At 45.9% G+C, this 10,700-nt stretch overlaps 1 long non-coding RNA gene across 1 annotated transcript; it reads left to right on the forward strand.

Moving 5' to 3' along the window:
- Positions 1-4,333: 4,333 nt before the first annotated feature.
- LOC125935175 (uncharacterized) lies at positions 4,334-10,327 on the forward strand. The gene is made up of 3 exons (XR_007461613.1): positions 4,334-4,433; positions 9,445-9,646; positions 9,992-10,327. It is a non-coding gene; the product is annotated as an uncharacterized LOC125935175 (long non-coding RNA).
- Positions 10,328-10,700: the final 373 nt, after the last annotated feature.

Raw genomic sequence — 10,700 nt, forward strand, 5'->3', positions numbered from 1 at the left:
TCAACTGACTGAGCCACCCAGGTGCCCCAGGATTTCCTTCTTTTTTAAGGCTGAATAACATTCCATTGTATATATACATTGTATTTTCTTTATCCATTCATCCATCCATGGACATTTAGGTTGCTTACACATTTTGGCTATTATGAAGAATGCTGCAATGAACTAAATTGTCAAACTCATAGAAGCAGAAAGTAGAATGGTGCTTGCCAAGGGTGGGAAGAAGAGGGAAATAGGAGATGTTGGTCAAAGGGTGCAAAGTTTCAGTTATGAAAAATGAGTAAGTTCTGGAGATACTAACATACAGCAGTGACTATAGTTAACAATACTGTATTGTATACTTTAAACTTGCAAAGAGAATAGATCTAAAGTGTTTTCATCATACACATACACACAAAAGAAAGAATATGACAACTATGTAGACTGATGGATATGTTAATTACATTGATTGTGGTGATTTTTTCCCAACATATATTTATATCAAGACACCAAGCTGTATGCCTTAAATATGTATAATCTTTATGTATCAATTTTATAAACCCAGAAAAACTGTTGGTGAAATAGAAGAATTGAGGCTTTTTTTTTTTTTAATGTTAAGGCTAGGGTGATATGAGCTGATATGGAAAATGCTATAAGAGGAACAGATATAATGAGAATAAAAAAATTATAATGAAAATAATAATAACAAAGCCCACCTTACATATGTACTGAGAACCTTGAATGTATTATTTCATTCACTCTTCAACGTTTATTTATTCTTGTTTTCTTAATTTAGAGATGAAGAATCTGGGACATGGTGAGGTAAATTGCCTAAGGTCTTGTTGCTTAAAGCAGCATAGCAGTGGGTAGACCCTGCCACCAGGAATCCAGAGCCCCTGCAGGTAATCGCGGCACCATGCTCTCTCCCCTGCCAATATATATGGAGAAGAACCTGATTTTAGAAGGATGGCTTGTGCCTGGGGAGATTCAATGGCTAGGAGAGATGATGGCTGGGGGTGTCTCGATGGTTGGGGGCTGGAATCATCTGGAGGCATCTATCTACTTTCTTGTGTTGATGTTGACTGCTGGTTGGGATCGATGCTGGGCTGTCAACAGGTGCCTCCCCCCCCCCATTTGGGACTCTTCATGTGGGCTGGTCTTCCTCACAGCATGTCAGCTTTAGAGCATGTGGGCATTTTACATGGTAGCTCATGGAGGAAGTGTCTTACACAACTTCTGCCTAACTAGCATGCTGCATGGAAGCTGTACCACTTTTTATGATGGGTAAGGTAGTATTAAAATAGGTCCACAGACACTTTAATACTCCTTCTTTCAAAAAGGAGAGCCTGATCCCCTTCTATTAAGTATGGAATATAATTAGGGACTAACTTATTTTTTTAATGTTTATTTATTTATTGAGAGACAGACAGAGAGAGAGAGAGAGAGAGAGAGAGAGTGTTTGTGTGTGTGCAAGCAGGGGGAAGGGCAGAGAGAGAGGAAGACAGAGAATCCCAAGCAGGCTCTGTGCTGACAGGACTTAATCTCATGAACCATAAGAGCATGACCTGAGTTGAAATCAAGAGTCAGATGCTTAACTGACGGAGCCACCCAGGTGCCCTCTTAGTGACTCATTTCTAATGAATAGAATATTGAAGAAGTGATGGTGTGTGATTTTTAAGAAAGGCATTGTGGTTTCCTCCTTGCTCTCTCCCGAGCTGCTTGCTCTCTTGCTCTGGAAGAAGCCAGCTACCATGACACTCAAGAAAGCCTGTGGGGAGACCCACATGGCAAGACACTGAGCCCTCCTGTCAACAGCCAGCAAGGAAATAAGGCCTCCTGCTGCAGCCATGTGAGGGGGGTGCCTTGAGAGCAGATTCTCAGCTGCACTCAAGCCTTCAGATGACTGAAGCCCTGATGAACATCTTGTCAGAAACCTCATCAGAGACCCTGAGATGAACCACCAGTGAAGCCATTGCAAAATTTCTCACCCAGAGAGACTATAGATAATAAATCTTGGTTATTTTAAGTCACTCCATTTTGGGGTAATTTGTTGTGAATGACTGGTATACCTAGCCTCAGAAGTCATGCAGCATTATATGCAACATATCTGGTTAAGAGTCAGTTGCGAAAACGAGTCCGGGTTCAAGGAGAGGGAGATTAACCTAGCCACTCAATGGAAAGAGGGTCAAAATATTTGCGGACATAGTTTAAACTGCCACAAGAATATTTATCTTAGTGTACTTAGAAAATAATATTGGGGAGATGGTTACCAAATGTCTAGAAATCCAAGTCCCTTACAGCACATGTAGCATTTGTAATTAAATAATCATTAGCATAATGCTGGTTGAATTTCTGTTATTCCACTGGACTGTGGATTTGCACCTGGTTTGTTAATGCTTGCATCCCCAGAGCCTTGCATAGTGCTTAACAGATACTACACGCTGGGGCACCTGGGTGGCTCAGTTGGTTAAACGTCTGGCTCTTGATTTCAGTTCAGGTCATGACCTCACATTCCTGAGATTGAGCCCTGCATCAGGTTTGCACTGGGCATGGAGACTGCCTAAGATTCTTTTTCTCCCTCACTCTCTGCCCATCCCCACCATACATGCATGAGATCTCTCTCAGAAAGGAAGGAAGGAAGGAAGGAAGGAAGGAAGGAAGGAAGGAAGGATGGAAGGAAAAAGGAAGGAAGAAAGAAAGGAAGAAAGACAAAAAAAAAAAAAACCCAAAACCAGACACTACATGCTTATGAGCTACCTATTGAACAAATTATGTGCAAACTTTAGATGATCAGGACATTACAAACATACAGATGTGGCCCTGGAAACTTTTGTTTTTTTGTTTATTTGTTTTTGAGTTGTTCGCCCCCAATAAAATCCCTGAATAATGCTTGAAAATGTATAAATCAATTCTTACATTTGTATAGGATCTTCTACTATGTATTATGTTTTCATTGTTTCAGTTTATGATTTCTCAAAGGATTGTACATGAGATGATTTTAGGAATTACATGGATGAAGATTTAAAAATTTAATAGCTATATGATTATTTTATGTGCACTAAAAAGCACAAAAGTGTGAAGTGTGTTAATGAAAGGAAAAGAATAGGTATATAGTAGAATGAGTAGCATGCAGATATAGTAAAAATTGCAAAACTGCTATGAAATGACTCATGTTGGGTAAATATTGGTTCGTGGGTTCGAGCCCCACATTGGGCTCTGTGCTGACAGTATGGAGCCTGCTTGGGTTTCTCTCTCTTGCTCTCTCTTCTCCTCCACAGCTCGTGCTCACTCTCTCTATCTCAAAAAATAAATAAAAACTTTAAAAGTAAAAGGTTATTTCCGGGGATACGGATTAACTTTTTCTCAGCATCATACCTATAATTTGGTTAGTTGCTAATTGGTGACCCCTGATACGTATCTCTCTCTTTAGGGTGATTTAGGCTTTGGTTCCCAAACCAGGCATAGCATTTTAAAATTATAGATCACCAAACACAGCGCTGGAAGATTCTGATCTCATAGGGTGTATTAGACACATGTTTCTACAAGCTCTTTAGGAATAATAGTTAGGTATAGTTAGTAGCTGTAAGAAATAATCGCCATGTTTTAGCGGGTGTATACAACCGCAGTGTCCTTCTTGCTGAAATCAAAGCTTGGGGGATGTGTTCTTGGTTGGTGGGTAGCTCTCCTCCATAGGTGCTTTAGGGACCCAGGCTCTTTTATCTGTGCCAAGAAGGGAACACAAAGCAATCACGACAACGATGGCTTCAGAAAGGAGCCATTTCTCCTCAGGCTGGGGAAACTAAGGAAAGAAGGTGAAATTATGAAAACGTCGGCGGTCTCCTGCCGAGCAGAAACTCAGACATCTGAGAAGGAGCTGCCACACGCCACTGCTGCCCTCTCTAAGCTTGAAGGAGGACTCCCACAGGGGAGGCTTCTGAGGAGGGGGACCGGCCGGCTGGTGTGGGTGGGCCAGGGGGAAACAGTAAAGCTAGTTCTGTGGGTGTCAGAAAAACTGCCAACGGGGATCTACTGCTGCCCATGGAATGACGGTCTCCGCTGGGGCGAAGATGAAGGCTGAGCGAGGCCGGAGGCAAACCGGAAGGAGCGAGTCTCTTCTTCCTTGCCAGACTTCCGGTTTGCCTCCAGCGGTCTTGTGGGCAGAACCTAAAAAAGAGCCAGTTGCAAAGCAGAAAGCTCCACCTCCAGCCCCAGCATTGCAGAGCAGCACACAGCCTTGTGGGTTTGAAGCTGAGAAGCAGTAATTCAATAACTGGCGCTGTGACGTGTGCTGGGGTCGGTCACAGTGGGCTGTCATTACCACCCTGTGACTCATTTCTTCCCTCTGCCCCTTCAGATCTACTCCCCACCCTCTCCACCTGCTCAGTGGCCCAGGCTGCTGGCCTGTGTGTGTGATACACAACAGACTGCCTGGTTTTTCAGCTCCGGTGTGAGCACTGGTAAGAGATGGCGGGAAAGGCTGAAGCATTTGCTCACCTGACTCCCTGGCATGGCTATGGGTTTGCTCCGTCCTTCCTGGGAGCTCCCTCGTTGCCCCTCCAGGCCATGGGGTGGCAACACAGCCTCGTCTGTTTCGGTGTCAGAGTACTGCATTATCTTTAGTGGGTTCCCAATAGCCTGCTCCCGTCTCTGTAAACAGTTAGGCTCTACTCACACTGTTCTACTCTGGGGTACCACTCTTTTTGTGGGACCCTGTAGTCTTGGTATGAGAGGTAAAAGAGCAGGCACAGCTGTTCCAGCTGTTCCTTCCATCCTGACTTCCCATGTGCTCCACTGTTTCCTTTCTCAATCTCCCAAAGCTACCAAGGTCAGTCAAATCCCTACAAGAGAGATTCTTATTTGGCCAGCTCATCTTGTTTTGGAGAAGACCACGTACTGGGGCTTTTGGCTAATCTGTGCATTAACTCCATTGTCACCTCCACTATCCAGCAAAGAATGAGGTCACTTGAGTGAAATCATGGTAGCCTAAGAGGGGCTCTGGGTAATGGAGATTTGGGGGTTGACACGCGTCATGCCGAGAAAGGTTAAACACACATAGGAATCCCCAAAGGCAAAATAAGAACTCTTTCGTAGTGTAGTGAAAGGAGCAACGGACGCAGTCAGATGAATCTGGGTTGAAATCTCCTCTCTGTAAATCTGATACTTTCTCATCCTCAGATTGCATATCATGTAATAGGTGTATTACCTAGGAAGAGAGCACAGGTAATAGAACTCTCAGCCATAGAAATGGTTGAGATGAACAAGACGTTGTCCCTGCCCCCTCCAAAAACAAGAAGCTAGCTGGGGCAGCTAGCTGGCACTGTTTGGAGCCAGCTTCTCAGAATCTCTTGGCTTTTCTTCTATGCTATTGCATTTCCACTACTCGATGGTTCTTGCAGCTACAGACATCCTGTCCCTTTCAAGGGAGAGAGGAAAGGAAAGTGGCCCCAAGTGGATGCCTCTTATCAGGAAAAGTAAAAGGCTTCCAAGAGCCTCCAGCAGATTTCCACTGATGTGTCACCAGCCGGGACAGTGTACATGGGCATCCCTGCCCCTGGAGTAGGCTAGGACAGAGGGTGCTTGCATGGGACCAGGCACATGGCTTCCCAGAACAGAACTGAGGCTCTGTTAGTGGAAACAAAGGAGGGGGGATGGGTATTAGGGAGGAGTGTGGTGGGTGGTGACACAAAGGGGTGACACCCCTTTTATCTCTTTCCTGGGTGTTTGGGAGGATGAACTGTGTGTGAAATGTGCCATGGGCCCCTTTTCAAAATGAAAACATCAACTTCTATATTATATGCCTGTTTTCTTTTTCTTTAGTTAATGTTTATTTATTTTTGACAGAGAGAGAGACAGGGTGTGAGTGGGGGAGGGGCAGAGAGCAAGGGAGACACAGAATCCGGAGCAGTCTCCAGGCTCTGAGCTGTCAGCACAGAGCCCGACGCAGGGCTCAAACTCATGGACCGCAAGATCATGACCTGAGCCGAAGTCGGACACCAAACCGACTGAGCCACCCAGGTGACCCTATATGCCTATTTTCTTAAAGACAGACCCTTCTTTTTCTACTTTACCTCGAGAGCTACCTAACGAAACTGAATACGGCCCAGCTCTGCCTAGCCTCCAACCTCATCTCTACCTCTGACCATCCCCTCTTCTGCTCGCCACCTTCCTCTGACAGGCGCCACGTCCCTCCGAGGTCCGTCAATTCACCAAGACTTTTCTCACCCAAGGGTCTTTGCTTTTGCCATTTTCCTTGCTTAGAACAGGCTTCCTCCTTTCTGTCACCTCTTCAAAGAAGTTCACCCTGACTCCCCACCTGTGTGAAAAATCCACCCCACCCCAGCCATTGTTCTTTCTGAGCATAGAGAGCTCTTCATTCCTGTTTATCGACTTGCATTTATCTGCTGAAGAGGCACCTTGGTGGAAGGTTTAAGGGTGCTAGAGCCAGACTGCCTGGATTTAAGCCCTTCCCAGTGGTGTGATCCTGAGCAGGGTACTCTGATGTCCTCGTGCCTCAGTTTCCTCATCTGTAAAATGGGAATATTAATATTCCTTACTTCATGGGATGGGATTGTAAGGAGGATTCAAAGTGTTATTATTTGTAAAGACCCAGAATAGTGGTCTGTACCTAGCAGGGAACTGTGTAAGTGTTAAATACGTAAAAGAAATAGCGTACATTTTCTCCACCATCCTGCACACCCCATGAAGACAGCAGCCGCCCCTGCTCTTTCACTGCAGTGGCTACTGCAATGCCACCCCACCCCACCACTGCTGTTGCTGTTGCTGTTGCTGTTGCTGTTGTTTTACACCTTGTGGGCATCGAATATTTGTTGGGTGAATAAATACATACATGAATAACTGAGTGATGTTCTAAATGGGGGAGGGGAGAAGCAGAATGACCTGGTTACCAAAACTAGCACACCGCAAGAGCACGAGTTTCCAGAAAATACTGACCAGTAGAAGTCTCCGGATCAGTGGGGAGTTGAAATCTGCACCCGCCTCTGCAGTCTGTTAGAACCAAATCATTCATGTCAGAGTGTGGGGGCTGCATGGACCACCCCCGCCCCCACAATTGTCCACCTCTTGCTGCCCAGCTAACAGCCACAGGAGTCACCTACTCTGGGAGTACTGTGAGGTCTAGAGCAGCCCCGGAAATGGAAGGGAGCCTCTGGGTGGGACTCGAGGTGCACCCACCCACCCATTTGGAAAGCTGCAGCACTGATTAGCTGTCTTGCTTGTCAACCCCAGCACCCGGGTGACAGCTGCTTCTCTGGCTAGCCTGAGCTCCGGCCCTGGTCACAAGTCAGTGCTGTTCTGACTCTCTCAGAAGAGGATTTTTCCAGACCCCAAACTACTGCAGCTTTGTGGGCCAGCTGCACTGCGTTCCCTTTCAGAGGCAACCAAGGCTCTTAAATCATATGAAAAGTACATCCAAGTTGCTCTGCGGGGACTCAGTCAGACAACTGACTGCGCTGCTAATTCTTGTCCAACCTGGGTCTCAGAGGAGCCCTCAGAAGCCCAGTAAAATAGACCTCGATCACCCTGGCTGCTTTCCAGAGCCTGATAGTCACCTACCTCTGAAGCCTTTGTGGAACCCTGACGATTTCCTGTGGCCTCTGGGCTGCCCAGCAAGCAGGTTAATAATGTTCAGCCTCCCTGTCTGCTGAGTACCACTTGTTTTTCTGTTTCTGTTTGCTGAATGGCCTCAGGGTTTCCCCTTTCCTGCTCCAGCCCAACTGGAAGCCTCTTTATTAACAGTTTGTTTGCAAGCTCATGGTGGTCTATGAACCTGTCTAAAATATCCTGGAAGGGAAACAACAGTTCCCAGAGGAACATTCTGTCGGTCTCTCCTCAGATAATTCTCACTCTGCCATCTATCTGTCCCTCCTGCAGCCTGCACACCGCACACCTTGAAAATACCCCCATACTCCTGAGTTTCTGACAAGACAGAAAACACTTCCACCAGTAAAAAAGTAAAACATCGAGGGTATCTGTTATGTAAGGGATGGCATCTTCCATGAGGCTCTTGAAGGATAGTTTGGGGAAAGTTCTAGGTCGGCCTGTTAGAAACTATTTGCTGTTTGTCTACTTATTAAGGAGAATTTCTTGCCCCACTTGGTTGTGAGGACCAAGCCATTAGCTGAGGAACAGGAAGGAGAGTGGCAACGATCAAGATTTGCTTTGGCACAAATGCCTCCAATGGAGTTGATTTCTTGGCCATAAGGCTTGGCAGTCACTCTGAGCTCTTCCCCTGAGGTCACTCCAGAGCCAGGCAGTTGGCTCCTGGGATTCACTCTCCATTCAGCTTCTTTGGTCACCTCTCCCTTCTCAGCAAGTAGCATTCATTTCTCACAACGGGCCCATCCTGAGAAAGAAGGAGACAGACGTGGCTTGCTGCCTCTTTGGTGGGCCTTGGCTGGAAGCATGGCTGGTTATACCCCCACTTTCAGCCAAATCCCATATAAGTTGTCAACATGTCCTTACATTGTCTTAAGGCTAATGGGATGAAACAAACCTTAAACCGCTAGTAGCTTTTTGACTTGGAAGGGAACTCAGAAATGATCCATCTCATTGCCGTCCAGGCCTTTTTTTTAGCCACAGCAAACTCCCTTTCAGTGAGATCTTACTGAGAAGCCCATGAGGCTGCCTGTGAAGTGGAAAAGGGCTCCAACCCTGCAGATTCGCCTCCTTATCCTCTCAGTAGTCCCTGAGGCTCTCACTCTGGATGCCTAGGACTCTCTAGAATGCACCTCTAAAGGAACTCATTACCATGGAGAAAAGTGTGGCCCAGAGAACCCAACTGGTTTGCCCAATATAGCAGTGATTTGGAGGCCTACACACAACTGAAATCCCCGTCTCTTGAAGCCGGATTCATACACTTACAAATGTTCTGCCAGCGTGTAACATATTATCTACATTTGTATTTGACTTAGCTCTATAATGAAATGGCTCATCCCTTTTCTTTTTCATTAATCTCAGGAATTTCTACTGTGCGTTAGTTTTCTATGGCTGCCATAACAAGGTACTACACATTGGGTGGCTTAAACAATAGAAATTAATTTACACACAGTCCTGGTGGTTAGAAGTCCAAGACTGAGGTGTCTGCAGGCTTGGTGCCTTCTGAGGCCTCTCTCCTTGGCTTGTAGATGGCCCTTTTCCCCTGTGTCTTCACGTGGTCTTCTCTCTGTGTCTGTGTCCAAATTTCCTCTTCTTACAAAGACACCAGTCGTACTGAATTAGTATGATCTCATTTTAACTTAACTACCTCTTTAAAGACTCTGTCTCCAAATACAGTCATATTCAGAGGCACTGGGGTTAGGACTTAAACATACGAATAATTGATGGTACAGGGGAACACCATTCAGCCCGTAACAGCTGGCCAACCTTCACCTTTGAGGGGCTCATTTAAATAGAGCATAGGAAAGCCATAGTCTCTGACTTCTTGTACATTTAAAACCATTTTTTCCATAGCCTTATTTTTAGGTCACTTTTTTCTCTTAAAACTTGGAAGACATCGCTCTACCGACTTCTGGCCTTGCAAGTCATTATGGAGAAAGTTCGAGTCAGGTGGAATTTCTTTTTCCACTTCCAATTGCCAAACACCTGAGGGAGGCCATCTTGGACCAGCCCCAGTCAAACAACAGGAGGACTTCTGCTTCACGAGTGACCACAGGTGAGATCACCAGCCGAATCCAGCACAATCTGCTAACCCCAGAACCTTTAGCAAATGAATAGTTGTTGTAAGCCGCCACACTGGGGGATGGTTCGTTGCCCAGCAATTGCTATCTGGCACAAGGAGCCAGCAGGGATTCTCCTGGGTCACAGTGCAGTCTAAGTCCCAAGGTGATGTGGGTGGGTTTAGCCTTTGTCTCTCTCTGGCCCACAGACACCTGCCACTGCTCGTAACGCAGTGCAGAAATGCCCGCCTTGCCAACAGACTGCTTCCTACACATGTGGGGAGCGAGTGCCCCCTCTCTCAGTGTCACATTCTCGACTTCTTTTTTCCTTTTCTTCTCAGCTTCTTGTAGGGGCCGAACCTGGCTCTGCCGACTCTGGTGCCCACCATCTCTCCTGGGCGCCTCCCAGCATTCTGTTTGTATGGTGGCAGTCTTGCTCCACAGATGGCAACTGGGATCACCTGGGAACACAGATATTGCCTAGTTTCATCACAGATGGGGTGGCTGTTTCTCAATTTTGTGTATGTGTGTGTGGGGGGGTGGGGGATGGTGATTTCCTAGAGGCGGAGGCAGGCACATATTTGCCCTCCCATTTACAAATATTAGAATAATAAAACTCAAAAACAAATATGGGGGACTGACACAAGATTGTCAACCTTTTGTTTTATCACATAAGAGTATTTTTTTATTTATTAAAAAAATGTGTATTTATTTATTTATTTTGAGAGAGAGAGAGCATGTGTGAGTGGGAGAGGGGCAGAGAGAGGAGAGAGGGAGAATCCCAAGCAGGCTCCACACTGTCAGCACAGAGGAGCTTGAACTCATGAACCATGAGATCATGACCTGAGATGAAACCAGGAGTCAGACACCTAACCGACTGAGCCACCCAGGGGCCCGATATCACATAAAAGTATTTGAAAAAAGAGGAGTTCTTTATCATCATCCGTTCACCAGAGAAAGTCATTACAACACCTAACTAACTGCAAAGCACAAAAACCCAGAGAAAAGGAAAACCCTCTTTAAGAAAGAATTAATGTGTGAGGTCCACCT

Source organism: Panthera uncia, assembly GCF_023721935.1.
Source record: "Panthera uncia isolate 11264 chromosome A1 unlocalized genomic scaffold, Puncia_PCG_1.0 HiC_scaffold_17, whole genome shotgun sequence".
In the NCBI taxonomy this organism is placed as follows: Eukaryota; Metazoa; Chordata; class Mammalia; order Carnivora; family Felidae; genus Panthera; species Panthera uncia.